Source organism: Salminus brasiliensis, chromosome 4 (genome assembly GCF_030463535.1).
Source record: "Salminus brasiliensis chromosome 4, fSalBra1.hap2, whole genome shotgun sequence".
Lineage (NCBI taxonomy): Eukaryota > Metazoa > Chordata > Actinopteri > Characiformes > Bryconidae > Salminus > Salminus brasiliensis.
In genome coordinates this window covers 18426480-18444463 of record NC_132881.1, presented here as the reverse complement: position 1 = coordinate 18444463, position 17984 = coordinate 18426480, and the positions used below count along the sequence as shown (strand labels likewise).

Below are 17984 nucleotides of genomic sequence, written 5' to 3'. Positions count from 1 at the left end.
CTTTTTGTACTTTTATTTGCAAGATTTTCTCTAGTCTTTTTACCTAATTAATAGCAATTTCAAACTTTCAGAAATATTCTGTTTGATGTTGGGGTATTGGAACATATTTGTGCTGCAGAAGATTCTGCATGTATTTGTGAAAAGCGAGATGAAGCAGTTTGAAATGTAGGATTTTAGCCTTTTCTGAATCAGAATGATGTTTGCTGATCCATTAAAAGATGTTTAAACGGAACCTGAAGGGTAAACAAAAGATGCTAAGTTTTGTGTGTACATTCTGCGTGACAATTTCTAGTACTCTGTACATGTATATGATAGGTTTAAGCAATTGAGACAAACTTTCAGAGTTGATGTTATTTGTTTCTGGAAAATGCAGAGGTTCCTAATCAGGGAAGTTGTTTTTGCTGTTTGTGTGAAGTTTGTATGCAAGAGAATGTTTTTGAGTTTGCCTGAAGCTATATTGTGTTGATATAGAAAACCAGTCAGGTAGGGTGCCGTGGCTTAGTTGGTTATGGCGCCTGTCTAGTAAACAGGAGATCCTGGGTTCGAATCCCAGCGGTGCCTTTTCCTTGGGTAATCTTTAATCAGTAACTGCTACAATGAGTAAATCAACCCTTTTTTTATTTGCGTCAGACTATGACTAACAGTATGCAGAGCTTTGGTGTGTGCTTAGACTTGCAGATAATCATCAGACCACTGGGATTTACATATGCATAGTAAATTTATTATTTGCCTCAAATATTAGCAGCACTACTGTTCTTTTATAGGAAGGTTGGCCAAGGAAGCAGTTTCTTCGTCTGGGCTCTGTGGTGCAATGGATAGCGCATTGGACTTCTAGATAAATAGCTGGAGCAATTCAAAGGTTGTGGGTTCGAGTCTCACCAGAGTCGAGAGTGTTTCCTCTTCTTTATAGCTCTGTCTACTACCTTTTTGTACTTTTATTTGCAAGATTTTCTCTAGTCTTTTTACATAATTAATAGCAATTTCAAACTTTCAGAAATATTCTGTTTGATGTTGGGGTATTGGAACATATTTGTGCTGCAGAAGATTCTGCATGTATTTGTGAAAAGTGAGATGAAGCAGTTTGAAATGTTGGATTTTAGCCTTTTCTGAATCAGAATGATGTTTGCTGATCCATTAAAAGATGTTTAAACTGAACCTGAAGGGTAAACAAAAGATGCTAAGTTTTGTGTGTACATTCTGTGTGACAAGGTCTAGTACTCTGTACATGTATATGATAGGTTTAAGAAATTGAGACAAGCTTTCACATTTGTTGTTATTTGTTTCTGGAAAATGCAGAGGTTCCTAATCAGGGAAGTTGTTTTTGCTGTCTGTGTGAAGTTTGTATGCAAGAGAATGTTTTTGAGTTTGCCTGAAGCTATATTGTGTTGATATAGGAAACCAGTCAGGTAGGGTGCCGTGGCTTAGTTGGTTATAGCGCCTGTCTATTAAACAGGAGATCCTGGGTTCGAATCCCAGCGGTGCCTTTTCCTTGGGTAATCTTTAATCAGTAACTGCTACAATGAGTAAATCAACCCTTTTTTTATTTGCGTCAGACTATGACTAACAGTATGCAGAGCTTTGGTGTGTGCTTAGACTTGCAGATAATCATCAGACCACTGGGATTTACATATGCATAGTAAATTTATTATTTGCCTCAAATATTAGCAGCACTACTGTTATTTTATAGGAAGGTTGGCCAAGGAAGCAGTTTCTTCATCTGGGCTCTGTGGTGCAATGGATAGCGCATTGGACTTCTAAATAAGTAGCTGGAGCAATTCAAAGGTTGTGGGTTCGAGTCTCACCAGAGTCGAAAGTGTTTCCTCTTCTTCATAGCTCTGTCTACTACCTTTTTGTACTTTTATTTGCAAGATTTTCTCTAGTCTTTTTACCTAATTAATAGCAATTTCAAACTTTCAGAAATATTCTGTTTGATGTTGGGGTATTGGAACATATTTGTGCTGCAGAAGATTCTGCATGTATTTGTGAAAAGTGAGATGAAGCAGTTTGAAATGTTGGATTTTAGCCCTTTCTGAATCAGAATGATGTTTACTGATCCATTAAAAGATGTTTAAACTGAACCTGAAGGGTAAACAAAAGATGATAAATTTTGTGTGTACATTCTGTGTGACAAGGTCTAGTACTCTGTACATGTATATGATGGGTTTAAGAAATTGAGACAAGCTTTCACATTTGTTGTTATTTGTTTCTGGAAAATGCAGAGGTTCCTAATCAGGGAAGTTGTTTTTGCTGTCTGTGTGAAGTTTGTATGCAAGAGAATGTTTTTGAGTTTGCCTGAAGCTATATTGTGTTGATATAGCAAACCAGTCAGGTAGGGTGCCGTGGCTTAGTTGGTTATAGCGCCTGTCTAGTAAACAGGAGATCCTGGGTTCGAATCCCAGCGGTGCCTTTTCCTTGGGTAATCTTTAATCAGTAACTGCTACAATGAGTAAATCAACCCATTTTTTATTTGCGTCAGACTATGACTAACAGTATGCAGAGCTTTGGTGTGTGCTTAGACTTGCAGATAATCATCAGACCACTGGGATTTACATATGCATAGTAAATTTATTATTTGCCTCAAATATTAGCAGCACTACTGTTCTTTTATAGGAAGGTTGGCCAAGGAAGCAGTTTCTTCATCTGGGCTCTGTGGCGCAATGGATAGCGCATTGGACTTCTAGATAAATAGCTGGAGCAATTCAAAGGTTGTGGGCTCGAGTCTCACCAGAGTCGAGCGTGTTTCCCCTTCTTCATAGCTCTGTCTACTACCTTTTTGTACTTTTATTTGCAAGATTTTCTCTAGTCTTTTTACCTAATTAATAGCAATTTCAAACTTTCAGAAATATTCTGTTTGATGTTGGGGTATTGGAACATATTTGTGCTGCAGAAGATTCTGCATGTATTTGTGAAAAGTGAGATGAAGCAGTTTGAAATGTTGGATTTTAGCCTTTTGTGAATCAGAATGATGTTTGCTGATCCATTAAAAGATGTTTAAACGGAACCTGAAGGGTAAACAAAAGATGCTAAATTTTGTGTGTACATTCTGTGTGACAAGGTCTAGTACTCTGTACATGTATATGATGGGTTTAAGAAATTGAGACAAGCTTTCACATTTGTTGTTATTTGTTTCTGGAAAATGCAGAGGTTCCTAATCAGGGAAGTTGTTTTTGCTGTCTGTGTGAAGTTTGTATGTAAGAGAATGTTTTTGAGTTTGCCTGAAGCTATATTGTATTGATATAGAAAACCAGGTAGGTAGGGCGCCGTGGCTTAGTTGGTTATAGCGCCTGTCTAGTAAACAGGAGATCCTAGGTTCGAATCCCAGCGGTGCCTTTTCCTTGGGTAATCTTTAATCAGTAACTGCTACAATGAGTAAATCAACCCTTTTTTTATTGGTGTCAGACTATGACTAACAGTATGCAGAGCTTTGGTGTGTGCTTAGACTTGCAGATAATCATCAGACCACTGGGATTTACATATGCATAGTAAATTTATTATTTGCCTCAAATATTAGCAGCACTACTGTTATTTTATAGGAAGGTTGGCCAAGGAAGCAGTTTCTTCATCTGGGCTATGTGGCGCAATGGATAGCGCATTGGACTTCTAGATAAATAGCTGGAGCAATTCAAAGGTTGTGGGTTTGAGTCTCACCAGAGTCGAGAGTGTTTCCTCTTCTTTATAGCTCTGTCTACTACCTTTTTGTACTTTTATTTGCAAGATTTTCTCTAGTCTTTTTACCTAATTAATAGCAATTTCAAACTTTCAGAAATATTCTGTTTGATGTTGGGGTATTGGAACATATTTGTGCTGCAGAAGATTCTGCATGTATTTGTGAAAAGTGAGATGAAGCAGTTTGAAATGTTGGATTTTAGCCTTTTCTGAATCAGAATGATGTTTGCTGATCCATTAAAAGATGTTTAAACTGAACCTGAAGGGTAAACAAAAGATGCTAAGTTTTGTGTGTACATTCTGTGTGACAAGGTCTAGTACTCTGTACATGTATATGATAGGTTTAAGAAATTGAGACAAGCTTTCACATTTGTTGTTATTTGTTTCTGGAAAATGCAGAGGTTCCTAATCAGGGAAGTTGTTTTTGCTGTCTGTGTGAAGTTTGTATGCAAGAGAATGTTTTTGAGTTTGCCTGAAGCTATATTGTGTTGATATAGCAAACCAGTCAGGTAGGGTGCCGTGGCTTAGTTGGTTATAGCGCCTGTCTAGTAAACAGGAGATCCTGGGTTCGAATCCCAGCGGTGCCTTTTCCTTGGGTAATCTTTAATCAGTAACTGCTACAATGAGTAAATCAACCCTTTTTTTATTTGCGTCAGACTATGACTAACAGTATGCAGAGCTTTGGTGTGTGCTTAGACTTGCAGATAATCATCAGACCACTGGGATTTACATATGCATAGTAAATTTATTATTTGCCTCAAATATTAGCAGCACTACTGTTATTTTATAGGAAGGTTGGCCAAGGAAGCAGTTTCTTCATCTGGGCTCTGTGGCGCAATGGATAGCGCATTGGACTTCTAGATAAATAGCTGGAGCAATTCAAAGGTTGTGGGTTCGAGGCTCACCAGAGTCGAGAGTGTTTCCTCTTCTTCATAGCTCTGTCTACTACCTTTTTGTACTTTTATTTGCAAGATTTTCTCTAGTCTTTTTACCTAATTAATAGCAATTTCAAACTTTCAGAAATATTCTGTTTGATGTTGGGGTATTGGAACATATTTGTGCTGCAGAAGATTCTGCATGTATTTGTGAAAAGTGAGATGAAGCAGTTTGAAATGTTGGATTTTAGCCTTTTGTGAATCAGAATGATGTTTGCTGATCCATTAAAAGATGTTTAAACGGAACCTGAAGGGTAAACAAAAGATGCTAAATTTTGTGTGTACATTCTGTGTGACAAGGTCTAGTACTCTGTACATGTATATGATGGGTTTAAGAAATTGAGACAAGCTTTCACATTTTTTGTTATTTGTTTCTGGAAAATGCAGAGGTTCCTAATCAGGGAAGTTGTTTTTCCTGTCTGTGTGAAGTTTGTATGTAAGAGAATGTTTTTGAGTTTGCCTGAAGCTATATTGTATTGATATAGAAAACCAGGCAGGTAGGGCGCCGTGGCTTAGTTGGTTATAGCGCCTGTCTAGTAAACAGGAGATCCTGGGTTCGAATCCCAGCGGTGCCTTTTCCTTGGGTAATCTTTAATCAGTAACTGCTACAATGAGTAAATCAACCCTTTTTTTATTGGCGTCAGACTATGACTAACAGTATGCAGAGCTTTTGGTTGTGCTTAGACTTGCAGATAATCATCAGACCACTGGGATTTACATATGCATAGTAAATTTATTATTTGCCTCAAATATTAGCAGCACTACTGTTATTTTATAGGAAGGTTGGCCAAGGAAGCCGTTTCTTCATCTGGGCTCTGTGGCGCAATGGATAGCGAGTTGGACTTCTAGATAAATAGCTGGAGCAATTCAAAGGTTGTGGGTTCGAGTCTCACCAGAGTCGAGAGTGTTTCTTCTTCTTTATAGCTCTGTCTACTACCTTTTTGTACTTTTATTTGCAAGATTTTCTCTAGTCTTTTTACCTAATTAATAGCAATTTCAAACTTTCAGAAATATTCTGTTTGATGTTGGGGTATTGGAACATATTTGTGCTGCAGAAGATTCTGCATGTATTTGTGAAAAGCGAGATGAAGCAGTTTGAAATGTTGGATTTTAGCCTTTTGTGAATCAGAATGATGTTTGCTGATCCATTAAAAGATGTTTAAACGGAACCTGAAGGGTAAACAAAAGATGCTAAATTTTGTGTGTACATTCTGTGTGACAAGGTCTAGTACTCTGTACATGTATATGATGGGTTTAAGAAATTGAGACAAGCTTTCACATTTGTTGTTATTTGTTTCTGGAAAATGCAGAGGTTCCTAATCAGGGAAGTTGTTTTTGCTGTCTGTGTGAAGTTTGTATGTAAGAGAATGTTTTTGAGTTTGCCTGAAGCTATATTGTATTGATATAGAAAACCAGGTAGGTAGGGCGCCGTGGCTTAGTTGGTTATAGCGCCTGTCTAGTAAACAGGAGATCCTGGGTTCGAGTCCCAGCGGTGCCTTTTCCTTGGGTAATCTTTAATCAGTAACTGCTACAATGAGTAAATCAACCCTTTTTTTATTGGTGTCAGACTATGACTAACAGTATGCAGAGCTTTGGTGTGTGCTTAGACTTGCAGATAATCATCAGACCACTGGGATTTACATATGCATAGTAAATTTATTATTTGCCTCAAATATTAGCAGCACTACTGTTATTTTATAGGAAGGTTGGCCAAGGAAGCAGTTTTTTCATCTGGGCTATGTGGTGCAATGGATAGCGCATTGGACTTCTAGATAAATAGCTGGAGCAATTCAAAGGTTGTGGGTTTGAGTCTCACCAGAGTCGAGAGTGTTTCCTCTTCTTTATAGCTCTATCTACTACCTTTTTGTACTTTTATTTGCAAGATTTTCTCTAGTCTTTTTACCTAATTAATAGCAATTTCAAACTTTCAGAAATATTCTGTTTGATGTTGGGGTATTGGAACATATTTGTGCTGCAGAAGATTCTGCATGTATTTGTGAAAAGTGAGATGAAGCAGTTTGAAATGTTGGATTTTAGCCTTTTGTGAATCAGAATGATGTTTGCTGATCCATTAAAAGATGTTTAAACGGAACCTGAAGGGTAAACAAAAGATGCTAAATTTTGTGTGTACATTCTGTGTGACAAGGTCTAGTACTCTGTACATGTATATGATGGGTTTAAGAAATTGAGACAAGCTTTCACATTTGTTGTTATTTGTTTCTGGAAAATGCAGAGGTTCCTAATCAGGGAAGTTGTTTTTGCTGTCTGTGTGAAGTTTGTATGTAAGAGAATGTTTTTGAGTTTGCCTGAAGCTATATTGTATTGATATAGAAAACCAGGTAGGTAGGGCGCCGTGGCTTAGTTGGTTATAGCGCCTGTCTAGTAAACAGGAGATCCTGGGTTCGAGTCCCAGCGGTGCCTTTTCCTTGGGTAATCTTTAATCAGTAACTGCTACAATGAGTAAATCAACCCTTTTTTTATTGGTGTCAGACTATGACTAACAGTATGCAGAGCTTTGGTGTGTGCTTAGACTTGCAGATAATCATCAGACCACTGGGATTTACATATGCATAGTAAATTTATTATTTGCCTCAAATATTAGCAGCACTACTGTTATTTTATAGGAAGGTTGGCCAAGGAAGCCGTTTCTTCATCTGGGCTCTGTGGCGCAATGGATAGCGCGTTGGACTTCTAGATAAATAGCTGGAGCAATTCAAAGGTTGTGGGTTCGAGTCTCACCAGAGTCGAGAGTGTTTCTTCTTCTTTATAGCTCTGTCTACTACCTTTTTGTACTTTTATTTGCAAGATTTTCTCTAGTCTTTTTACCTAATTAATAGCAATTTCAAACTTTCAGAAATATTCTGTTTGATGTTGGGGTATTGGAACATATTTGTGCTGCAGAAGATTCTGCATGTATTTGTGAAAAGCGAGATGAAGCAGTTTGAAATGTAGGATTTTAGCCTTTTCTGAATCAGAATGATGTTTGCTGATCCATTAAAAGATGTTTAAACGGAACCTGAAGGGTAAACAAAAGATGCTAAGTTTTGTGTGTACATTCTGCGTGACAATTTCTAGTACTCTGTACATGTATATGATAGGTTTAAGCAATTGAGACAAACTTTCAGAGTTGATGTTATTTGTTTCTGGAAAATGCAGAGGTTCCTAATCAGGGAAGTTGTTTTTGCTTTTTGTGTGAAGTTTGTATGCAAGAGAATGTTTTTGAGTTTGCCTGAAGCTATATTGTGTTGATATAGAGAACCAGTCAGGTAGGGTGCCGTGGCTTAGTTGGTTATGGCGCCTGTCTAGTAAACAGGAGATCCTGGGTTCGAATCCCAGCGGTGCCTTTTCCTTGGGTAATCTTTAATCAGTAACTGCTACAATGAGTAAATCAACCCTTTTTTTATTTGCGTCAGACTATGACTAACAGTATGCAGAGCTTTGGTGTGTGCTTAGACTTGCAGATAATCATCAGACCACTGGGATTTACATATGCATAGTAAATTTATTATTTGCCTCAAATATTAGCAGCACTACTGTTCTTTTATAGGAAGGTTGGCCAAGGAAGCAGTTTCTTCATCTGGGCTCTGTGGCGCAATGGATAGCGCATTGGACTTCTAGATAAATAGCTGGAGCAATTCAAAGGTTGTGGGCTCGAGTCTCACCAGAGTCGAGAGTGTTTCCCCTTCTTCATAGCTCTGTCTACTACCTTTTTGTACTTTTATTTGCAAGATTTTCTCTAGTCTTTTTACCTAATTAATAGCAATTTCAAACTTTCAGAAATATTCTGTTTGATGTTGGGGTATTGGAACATATTTGTGCTGCAGAAGATTCTGCATGTATTTGTGAAAAGCGAGATGAAGCAGTTTGAAATGTAGGATTTTAGCCTTTTCTGAATCAGAATGATGTTTGCTGATCCATTAAAAGATGTTTAAACGGAACCTGAAGGGTAAACAAAAGATGCTAAATTTTGTGTGTACATTCTGCGTGACAAGTTCTAGTACTCTGTACATGTATATGATAGGTTTAAACAATTGAGACAAACTTTCAGAGTTGATGTTATTTGTTTCTGGAAAATGCAGAGGTTCCTAATCAGGGAAGTTGTTTTTGCTGTTTGTGTGAAGTTTGTATGCAAGAGAATGTTTTTGAGTTTGCCTGAAGCTATATTGTGTTGATATAGAAAACCAGTCAGGTAGGGTGCCGTGGCTTAGTTGGTTATAGCGCCTGTCTAGTAAACAGGGGATCCTGGGTTCGAATCCGAGCGGTGCCTTTTCCTTGGGTAATCTTTAATCAGTAACTGCTACAATGAGTAAATCAACCCTTTTTTTATTTGCGTCAGACTATGACTAACAGTATGCAGAGCTTTGGTGTGTGCTTAGACTTGCAGATAATCATCAGACCACTGGGATTTACATATGCATAGTAAATTTATTATTTGCCTCAAATATTAGCAGCACTACTGTTATTTTATAGGAAGGTTGGCCAAGGAAGCAGTTTCTTCATCTGGGTTCTGTGGCGCAATGGATAGCGCATTGGACTTCTAGATAAATAGCTGGAGCAATTCAAAGGTTGTGGGTTCGAGTCTCACCAGAGTCGAGAGTGTTTCCTCTTCCTCATAGCTCTGTCTACTACCTTTTTGTACTTTTATTTGCAAGATTTTCTCTAGTCTTTTTACCTAATTAATAGCAATTTCAAACTTTCAGAAATATTCTGTTTGATGTTGGGGTATTGGAACATATTTGTGCTGCAGAAGATTCTGCATGTATTTGTGAAAAGTGAGATGAAGCAGTTTGAAATGTTGGATTTTAGCCTTTTCTGAATCAGAATGATGTTTGCTGATCCATTAAAAGATGTTTAAACTGAACCTGAAGGGTAAACAAAAGATGCTAAATTTTGTGTGTACATTCTGTGTGACAAGGTCTAGTACTCTGTACATGTATATGATAGGTTTAAGAAATTGAGACAAGCTTTCACATTTGTTGTTATTTGTTTCTGGAAAATGCAGAGGTTCCTAATCAGGGAAGTTGTTTTTGCTGTCTGTGTGAAGTTTGTATGCAAGAGAATGTTTTTGAGTTTGCCTGAAGCTATATTGTGTTGATATAGAAAACCAGTCAGGTAGGGTGCCGTGGCTTAGTTGGTTATAGCGCCTGTCTAGTAAACAGGAGATCCTGGGTTCGAATCCCAGCGGTGCCTTTTCCTTGGGTAATCTTTAATCAGTAACTGCTACAATGAGTAAATCAACCCTTTTTTTATTTGCGTCAGACTATGACTAACAGTATGCAGAGCTTTGGTGTGTGCTTAGACTTGCAGATAATCATCAGACCACTGGGATTTACATATGCATAGTAAATTTATTATTTGCCTCAAATATTAGCAGCACTACTGTTATTTCATAGGAAGGTTGGCCAAGTAAGCAGTTTGTTCATCTGGGCTCTGTGGCGCAATGGATAGCGCATTGGACTTCTAGATAAATAGCTGGAGCAATTCAAAGGTTGTGGGTTCGAGTCTCACCAGAGTCGAGAGTGTTTCCTCTTCCTCATAGCTCTGTCTACTACCTTTTTGTACTTTTATTTGCAAGATTTTCTCTAGTCTTTTTACCTAATTAATAGCAATTTCAAACTTTCAGAAATATTCTGTTTGATGTTGGGGTATTGGAACATATTTGTGCTGCAGAAGATTCTGCATGTATTTGTGAAAAGTGAGATGAAGCAGTTTGAAATGTTGGATTTTAGCCTTTTCTGAATCAGAATGATGTTTGCTGATCCATTAAAAGATGTTTAAACTGAACCTGAAGGGTAAACAAAAGATGCTAAATTTTGTGTGTACATTCTGTGTGACAAGGTCTAGTACTCTGTACATGTATATGATAGGTTTAAGAAATTGAGACAAGCTTTCACATTTGTTGTTATTTGTTTCTGGAAAATGCAGAGGTTCCTAATCAGGGAAGTTGTTTTTGCTGTCTGTGTGAAGTTTGTATGCAAGAGAATGTTTTTGAGTTTGCCTGAAGCTATATTGTGTTGATATAGAAAACCAGTCAGGTAGGGTGCCGTGGCTTAGTTGGTTATAGCGCCTGTCTAGTAAACAGGAGATCCTGGGTTCGAATCCCAGCGGTGCCTTTTCCTTGGGTAATCTTTAATCAGTAACTGCTACAATGAGTAAATCAACCCTTTTTTTATTTGCGTCAGACTATGACTAACAGTATGCAGAGCTTTGGTGTGTGCTTAGACTTGCAGATAATCATCAGACCACTGGGATTTACATATGCATAGTAAATTTATTATTTGCCTCAAATATTAGCAGCACTACTGTTATTTTATAGGAAGGTTGGCCAAGGAAGCAGTTTCTTCATCTGGGCTCTGTGGCGCAATGGATAGCGCATTGGACTTCTAGATAAATAGCTGGAGCAATTCAAAGGTTGTGGGTTCGAGTCTCACCAGAGTCGAGAGTGTTTCCTCTTCTTCATAGCTCTGTCTACTACCTTTTTGTACTTTTATTTGCAAGATTTTCTCTAGTCTTTTTACCTAATTAATAGCAATTTCAAACTTTCAGAAATATTCTGTTTGATGTTGGGGTATTGGAACATATTTGTGCTGCAGAAGATTCTGCATGTATTTGTGAAAAGCGAGATGAAGCAGTTTGAAATGTAGGATTTTAGCCTTTTCTGAATCAGAATGATGTTTGCTGATCCATTAAAAGATGTTTAAACGGAACCTGAAGGGTAAACAAAAGATGCTAAGTTTTGTGTGTACATTCTGCGTGACAATTTCTAGTACTCTGTACATGTATATGATAGGTTTAAGCAATTGAGACAAACTTTCAGAGTTGATGTTATTTGTTTCTGGAAAATGCAGAGGTTCCTAATCAGGGAAGTTGTTTTTGCTGTTTGTGTGAAGTTTGTATGCAAGAGAATGTTTTTGAGTTTGCCTGAAGCTATATTGTGTTGATATAGAAAACCAGTCAGGTAGGGTGCCGTGGCTTAGTTGGTTATGGCGCCTGTCTAGTAAACAGGAGATCCTGGGTTCGAATCCCAGCGGTGCCTTTTCCTTGGGTAATCTTTAATCAGTAACTGCTACAATGAGTAAATCAACCCTTTTTTTATTTGCGTCAGACTATGACTAACAGTATGCAGAGCTTTGGTGTGTGCTTAGACTTGCAGATAATCATCAGACCACTGGGATTTACATATGCATAGTAAATTTATTATTTGCCTCAAATATTAGCAGCACTACTGTTCTTTTATAGGAAGGTTGGCCAAGGAAGCAGTTTCTTCGTCTGGGCTCTGTGGTGCAATGGATAGCGCATTGGACTTCTAGATAAATAGCTGGAGCAATTCAAAGGTTGTGGGTTCGAGTCTCACCAGAGTCGAGAGTGTTTCCTCTTCTTTATAGCTCTGTCTACTACCTTTTTGTACTTTTATTTGCAAGATTTTCTCTAGTCTTTTTACATAATTAATAGCAATTTCAAACTTTCAGAAATATTCTGTTTGATGTTGGGGTATTGGAACATATTTGTGCTGCAGAAGATTCTGCATGTATTTGTGAAAAGTGAGATGAAGCAGTTTGAAATGTTGGATTTTAGCCTTTTCTGAATCAGAATGATGTTTGCTGATCCATTAAAAGATGTTTAAACTGAACCTGAAGGGTAAACAAAAGATGCTAAGTTTTGTGTGTACATTCTGTGTGACAAGGTCTAGTACTCTGTACATGTATATGATAGGTTTAAGAAATTGAGACAAGCTTTCACATTTGTTGTTATTTGTTTCTGGAAAATGCAGAGGTTCCTAATCAGGGAAGTTGTTTTTGCTGTCTGTGTGAAGTTTGTATGCAAGAGAATGTTTTTGAGTTTGCCTGAAGCTATATTGTGTTGATATAGGAAACCAGTCAGGTAGGGTGCCGTGGCTTAGTTGGTTATAGCGCCTGTCTATTAAACAGGAGATCCTGGGTTCGAATCCCAGCGGTGCCTTTTCCTTGGGTAATCTTTAATCAGTAACTGCTACAATGAGTAAATCAACCCTTTTTTTATTTGCGTCAGACTATGACTAACAGTATGCAGAGCTTTGGTGTGTGCTTAGACTTGCAGATAATCATCAGACCACTGGGATTTACATATGCATAGTAAATTTATTATTTGCCTCAAATATTAGCAGCACTACTGTTATTTTATAGGAAGGTTGGCCAAGGAAGCAGTTTCTTCATCTGGGCTCTGTGGTGCAATGGATAGCGCATTGGACTTCTAAATAAGTAGCTGGAGCAATTCAAAGGTTGTGGGTTCGAGTCTCACCAGAGTCGAAAGTGTTTCCTCTTCTTCATAGCTCTGTCTACTACCTTTTTGTACTTTTATTTGCAAGATTTTCTCTAGTCTTTTTACCTAATTAATAGCAATTTCAAACTTTCAGAAATATTCTGTTTGATGTTGGGGTATTGGAACATATTTGTGCTGCAGAAGATTCTGCATGTATTTGTGAAAAGTGAGATGAAGCAGTTTGAAATGTTGGATTTTAGCCCTTTCTGAATCAGAATGATGTTTACTGATCCATTAAAAGATGTTTAAACTGAACCTGAAGGGTAAACAAAAGATGATAAATTTTGTGTGTACATTCTGTGTGACAAGGTCTAGTACTCTGTACATGTATATGATGGGTTTAAGAAATTGAGACAAGCTTTCACATTTGTTGTTATTTGTTTCTGGAAAATGCAGAGGTTCCTAATCAGGGAAGTTGTTTTTGCTGTCTGTGTGAAGTTTGTATGCAAGAGAATGTTTTTGAGTTTGCCTGAAGCTATATTGTGTTGATATAGCAAACCAGTCAGGTAGGGTGCCGTGGCTTAGTTGGTTATAGCGCCTGTCTAGTAAACAGGAGATCCTGGGTTCGAATCCCAGCGGTGCCTTTTCCTTGGGTAATCTTTAATCAGTAACTGCTACAATGAGTAAATCAACCCATTTTTTATTTGCGTCAGACTATGACTAACAGTATGCAGAGCTTTGGTGTGTGCTTAGACTTGCAGATAATCATCAGACCACTGGGATTTACATATGCATAGTAAATTTATTATTTGCCTCAAATATTAGCAGCACTACTGTTCTTTTATAGGAAGGTTGGCCAAGGAAGCAGTTTCTTCATCTGGGCTCTGTGGCGCAATGGATAGCGCATTGGACTTCTAGATAAATAGCTGGAGCAATTCAAAGGTTGTGGGCTCGAGTCTCACCAGAGTCGAGCGTGTTTCCCCTTCTTCATAGCTCTGTCTACTACCTTTTTGTACTTTTATTTGCAAGATTTTCTCTAGTCTTTTTACCTAATTAATAGCAATTTCAAACTTTCAGAAATATTCTGTTTGATGTTGGGGTATTGGAACATATTTGTGCTGCAGAAGATTCTGCATGTATTTGTGAAAAGTGAGATGAAGCAGTTTGAAATGTTGGATTTTAGCCTTTTGTGAATCAGAATGATGTTTGCTGATCCATTAAAAGATGTTTAAACGGAACCTGAAGGGTAAACAAAAGATGCTAAATTTTGTGTGTACATTCTGTGTGACAAGGTCTAGTACTCTGTACATGTATATGATGGGTTTAAGAAATTGAGACAAGCTTTCACATTTGTTGTTATTTGTTTCTGGAAAATGCAGAGGTTCCTAATCAGGGAAGTTGTTTTTGCTGTCTGTGTGAAGTTTGTATGTAAGAGAATGTTTTTGAGTTTGCCTGAAGCTATATTGTATTGATATAGAAAACCAGGTAGGTAGGGCGCCGTGGCTTAGTTGGTTATAGCGCCTGTCTAGTAAACAGGAGATCCTAGGTTCGAATCCCAGCGGTGCCTTTTCCTTGGGTAATCTTTAATCAGTAACTGCTACAATGAGTAAATCAACCCTTTTTTTATTGGTGTCAGACTATGACTAACAGTATGCAGAGCTTTGGTGTGTGCTTAGACTTGCAGATAATCATCAGACCACTGGGATTTACATATGCATAGTAAATTTATTATTTGCCTCAAATATTAGCAGCACTACTGTTATTTTATAGGAAGGTTGGCCAAGGAAGCAGTTTCTTCATCTGGGCTATGTGGCGCAATGGATAGCGCATTGGACTTCTAGATAAATAGCTGGAGCAATTCAAAGGTTGTGGGTTTGAGTCTCACCAGAGTCGAGAGTGTTTCCTCTTCTTTATAGCTCTGTCTACTACCTTTTTGTACTTTTATTTGCAAGATTTTCTCTAGTCTTTTTACCTAATTAATAGCAATTTCAAACTTTCAGAAATATTCTGTTTGATGTTGGGGTATTGGAACATATTTGTGCTGCAGAAGATTCTGCATGTATTTGTGAAAAGTGAGATGAAGCAGTTTGAAATGTTGGATTTTAGCCTTTTCTGAATCAGAATGATGTTTGCTGATCCATTAAAAGATGTTTAAACTGAACCTGAAGGGTAAACAAAAGATGCTAAGTTTTGTGTGTACATTCTGTGTGACAAGGTCTAGTACTCTGTACATGTATATGATAGGTTTAAGAAATTGAGACAAGCTTTCACATTTGTTGTTATTTGTTTCTGGAAAATGCAGAGGTTCCTAATCAGGGAAGTTGTTTTTGCTGTCTGTGTGAAGTTTGTATGCAAGAGAATGTTTTTGAGTTTGCCTGAAGCTATATTGTGTTGATATAGCAAACCAGTCAGGTAGGGTGCCGTGGCTTAGTTGGTTATAGCGCCTGTCTAGTAAACAGGAGATCCTGGGTTCGAATCCCAGCGGTGCCTTTTCCTTGGGTAATCTTTAATCAGTAACTGCTACAATGAGTAAATCAACCCTTTTTTTATTTGCGTCAGACTATGACTAACAGTATGCAGAGCTTTGGTGTGTGCTTAGACTTGCAGATAATCATCAGACCACTGGGATTTACATATGCATAGTAAATTTATTATTTGCCTCAAATATTAGCAGCACTACTGTTATTTTATAGGAAGGTTGGCCAAGGAAGCAGTTTCTTCATCTGGGCTCTGTGGCGCAATGGATAGCGCATTGGACTTCTAGATAAATAGCTGGAGCAATTCAAAGGTTGTGGGTTCGAGGCTCACCAGAGTCGAGAGTGTTTCCTCTTCTTCATAGCTCTGTCTACTACCTTTTTGTACTTTTATTTGCAAGATTTTCTCTAGTCTTTTTACCTAATTAATAGCAATTTCAAACTTTCAGAAATATTCTGTTTGATGTTGGGGTATTGGAACATATTTGTGCTGCAGAAGATTCTGCATGTATTTGTGAAAAGTGAGATGAAGCAGTTTGAAATGTTGGATTTTAGCCTTTTGTGAATCAGAATGATGTTTGCTGATCCATTAAAAGATGTTTAAACGGAACCTGAAGGGTAAACAAAAGATGCTAAATTTTGTGTGTACATTCTGTGTGACAAGGTCTAGTACTCTGTACATGTATATGATGGGTTTAAGAAATTGAGACAAGCTTTCACATTTTTTGTTATTTGTTTCTGGAAAATGCAGAGGTTCCTAATCAGGGAAGTTGTTTTTCCTGTCTGTGTGAAGTTTGTATGTAAGAGAATGTTTTTGAGTTTGCCTGAAGCTATATTGTATTGATATAGAAAACCAGGCAGGTAGGGCGCCGTGGCTTAGTTGGTTATAGCGCCTGTCTAGTAAACAGGAGATCCTGGGTTCGAATCCCAGCGGTGCCTTTTCCTTGGGTAATCTTTAATCAGTAACTGCTACAATGAGTAAATCAACCCTTTTTTTATTGGCGTCAGACTATGACTAACAGTATGCAGAGCTTTTGGTTGTGCTTAGACTTGCAGATAATCATCAGACCACTGGGATTTACATATGCATAGTAAATTTATTATTTGCCTCAAATATTAGCAGCACTACTGTTATTTTATAGGAAGGTTGGCCAAGGAAGCCGTTTCTTCATCTGGGCTCTGTGGCGCAATGGATAGCGAGTTGGACTTCTAGATAAATAGCTGGAGCAATTCAAAGGTTGTGGGTTCGAGTCTCACCAGAGTCGAGAGTGTTTCTTCTTCTTTATAGCTCTGTCTACTACCTTTTTGTACTTTTATTTGCAAGATTTTCTCTAGTCTTTTTACCTAATTAATAGCAATTTCAAACTTTCAGAAATATTCTGTTTGATGTTGGGGTATTGGAACATATTTGTGCTGCAGAAGATTCTGCATGTATTTGTGAAAAGCGAGATGAAGCAGTTTGAAATGTTGGATTTTAGCCTTTTGTGAATCAGAATGATGTTTGCTGATCCATTAAAAGATGTTTAAACGGAACCTGAAGGGTAAACAAAAGATGCTAAATTTTGTGTGTACATTCTGTGTGACAAGGTCTAGTACTCTGTACATGTATATGATGGGTTTAAGAAATTGAGACAAGCTTTCACATTTGTTGTTATTTGTTTCTGGAAAATGCAGAGGTTCCTAATCAGGGAAGTTGTTTTTGCTGTCTGTGTGAAGTTTGTATGTAAGAGAATGTTTTTGAGTTTGCCTGAAGCTATATTGTATTGATATAGAAAACCAGGTAGGTAGGGCGCCGTGGCTTAGTTGGTTATAGCGCCTGTCTAGTAAACAGGAGATCCTGGGTTCGAGTCCCAGCGGTGCCTTTTCCTTGGGTAATCTTTAATCAGTAACTGCTACAATGAGTAAATCAACCCTTTTTTTATTGGTGTCAGACTATGACTAACAGTATGCAGAGCTTTGGTGTGTGCTTAGACTTGCAGATAATCATCAGACCACTGGGATTTACATATGCATAGTAAATTTATTATTTGCCTCAAATATTAGCAGCACTACTGTTATTTTATAGGAAGGTTGGCCAAGGAAGCAGTTTTTTCATCTGGGCTATGTGGTGCAATGGATAGCGCATTGGACTTCTAGATAAATAGCTGGAGCAATTCAAAGGTTGTGGGTTTGAGTCTCACCAGAGTCGAGAGTGTTTCCTCTTCTTTATAGCTCTATCTACTACCTTTTTGTACTTTTATTTGCAAGATTTTCTCTAGTCTTTTTACCTAATTAATAGCAATTTCAAACTTTCAGAAATATTCTGTTTGATGTTGGGGTATTGGAACATATTTGTGCTGCAGAAGATTCTGCATGTATTTGTGAAAAGTGAGATGAAGCAGTTTGAAATGTTGGATTTTAGCCTTTTGTGAATCAGAATGATGTTTGCTGATCCATTAAAAGATGTTTAAACGGAACCTGAAGGGTAAACAAAAGATGCTAAATTTTGTGTGTACATTCTGTGTGACAAGGTCTAGTACTCTGTACATGTATATGATGGGTTTAAGAAATTGAGACAAGCTTTCACATTTGTTGTTATTTGTTTCTGGAAAATGCAGAGGTTCCTAATCAGGGAAGTTGTTTTTGCTGTCTGTGTGAAGTTTGTATGTAAGAGAATGTTTTTGAGTTTGCC

At 37.7% G+C, this 17984-nt stretch overlaps 16 non-coding genes across 16 annotated transcripts; all 16 read left to right on the top strand.

The window, feature by feature from the left end:
- The first annotated feature begins 1410 nt into the window (after positions 1-1410).
- Positions 1411-1484, top strand: trnan-auu (transfer RNA asparagine (anticodon AUU)). The gene has a single exon. It is a non-coding gene; the product is annotated as a tRNA-Asn (tRNA).
- Positions 1485-2333: 849 nt separating this feature from the next.
- trnat-agu (transfer RNA threonine (anticodon AGU)) lies at positions 2334-2407 on the top strand. Its single transcript has one exon. It is a non-coding gene; the product is annotated as a tRNA-Thr (tRNA).
- A 1772-nt stretch (positions 2408-4179) lies between these two features.
- Positions 4180-4253, top strand: trnat-agu (transfer RNA threonine (anticodon AGU)). The gene has a single exon. It is a non-coding gene; the product is annotated as a tRNA-Thr (tRNA).
- An 849-nt stretch (positions 4254-5102) lies between these two features.
- Positions 5103-5176, top strand: trnat-agu (transfer RNA threonine (anticodon AGU)). The gene has a single exon. It is a non-coding gene; the product is annotated as a tRNA-Thr (tRNA).
- An 849-nt stretch (positions 5177-6025) lies between these two features.
- On the top strand, positions 6026-6099 carry trnat-agu (transfer RNA threonine (anticodon AGU)). The gene has a single exon. It is a non-coding gene; the product is annotated as a tRNA-Thr (tRNA).
- An 849-nt stretch (positions 6100-6948) lies between these two features.
- trnat-agu (transfer RNA threonine (anticodon AGU)) lies at positions 6949-7022 on the top strand. Its single transcript has one exon. It is a non-coding gene; the product is annotated as a tRNA-Thr (tRNA).
- A 236-nt stretch (positions 7023-7258) lies between these two features.
- On the top strand, positions 7259-7348 carry trnar-ucu (transfer RNA arginine (anticodon UCU)). Its single transcript is given in 2 exon segments — positions 7259-7295; positions 7313-7348. It is a non-coding gene; the product is annotated as a tRNA-Arg (tRNA).
- Positions 7349-9717: 2369 nt separating this feature from the next.
- Positions 9718-9791, top strand: trnat-agu (transfer RNA threonine (anticodon AGU)). Its single transcript has one exon. It is a non-coding gene; the product is annotated as a tRNA-Thr (tRNA).
- A 236-nt stretch (positions 9792-10027) lies between these two features.
- trnar-ucu (transfer RNA arginine (anticodon UCU)) lies at positions 10028-10117 on the top strand. Its single transcript is given in 2 exon segments — positions 10028-10064; positions 10082-10117. It is a non-coding gene; the product is annotated as a tRNA-Arg (tRNA).
- Positions 10118-10640: 523 nt separating this feature from the next.
- On the top strand, positions 10641-10714 carry trnat-agu (transfer RNA threonine (anticodon AGU)). The gene has a single exon. It is a non-coding gene; the product is annotated as a tRNA-Thr (tRNA).
- Positions 10715-10950: 236 nt separating this feature from the next.
- trnar-ucu (transfer RNA arginine (anticodon UCU)) lies at positions 10951-11040 on the top strand. The gene is given in 2 exon segments: positions 10951-10987; positions 11005-11040. It is a non-coding gene; the product is annotated as a tRNA-Arg (tRNA).
- Positions 11041-12486: 1446 nt separating this feature from the next.
- trnan-auu (transfer RNA asparagine (anticodon AUU)) lies at positions 12487-12560 on the top strand. Its single transcript has one exon. It is a non-coding gene; the product is annotated as a tRNA-Asn (tRNA).
- Positions 12561-13409: 849 nt separating this feature from the next.
- Positions 13410-13483, top strand: trnat-agu (transfer RNA threonine (anticodon AGU)). The gene has a single exon. It is a non-coding gene; the product is annotated as a tRNA-Thr (tRNA).
- Positions 13484-15255: 1772 nt separating this feature from the next.
- Positions 15256-15329, top strand: trnat-agu (transfer RNA threonine (anticodon AGU)). Its single transcript has one exon. It is a non-coding gene; the product is annotated as a tRNA-Thr (tRNA).
- An 849-nt stretch (positions 15330-16178) lies between these two features.
- trnat-agu (transfer RNA threonine (anticodon AGU)) lies at positions 16179-16252 on the top strand. The gene has a single exon. It is a non-coding gene; the product is annotated as a tRNA-Thr (tRNA).
- Positions 16253-17101: 849 nt separating this feature from the next.
- On the top strand, positions 17102-17175 carry trnat-agu (transfer RNA threonine (anticodon AGU)). The gene has a single exon. It is a non-coding gene; the product is annotated as a tRNA-Thr (tRNA).
- The last annotated feature ends 809 nt before the right edge of the window (positions 17176-17984 follow it).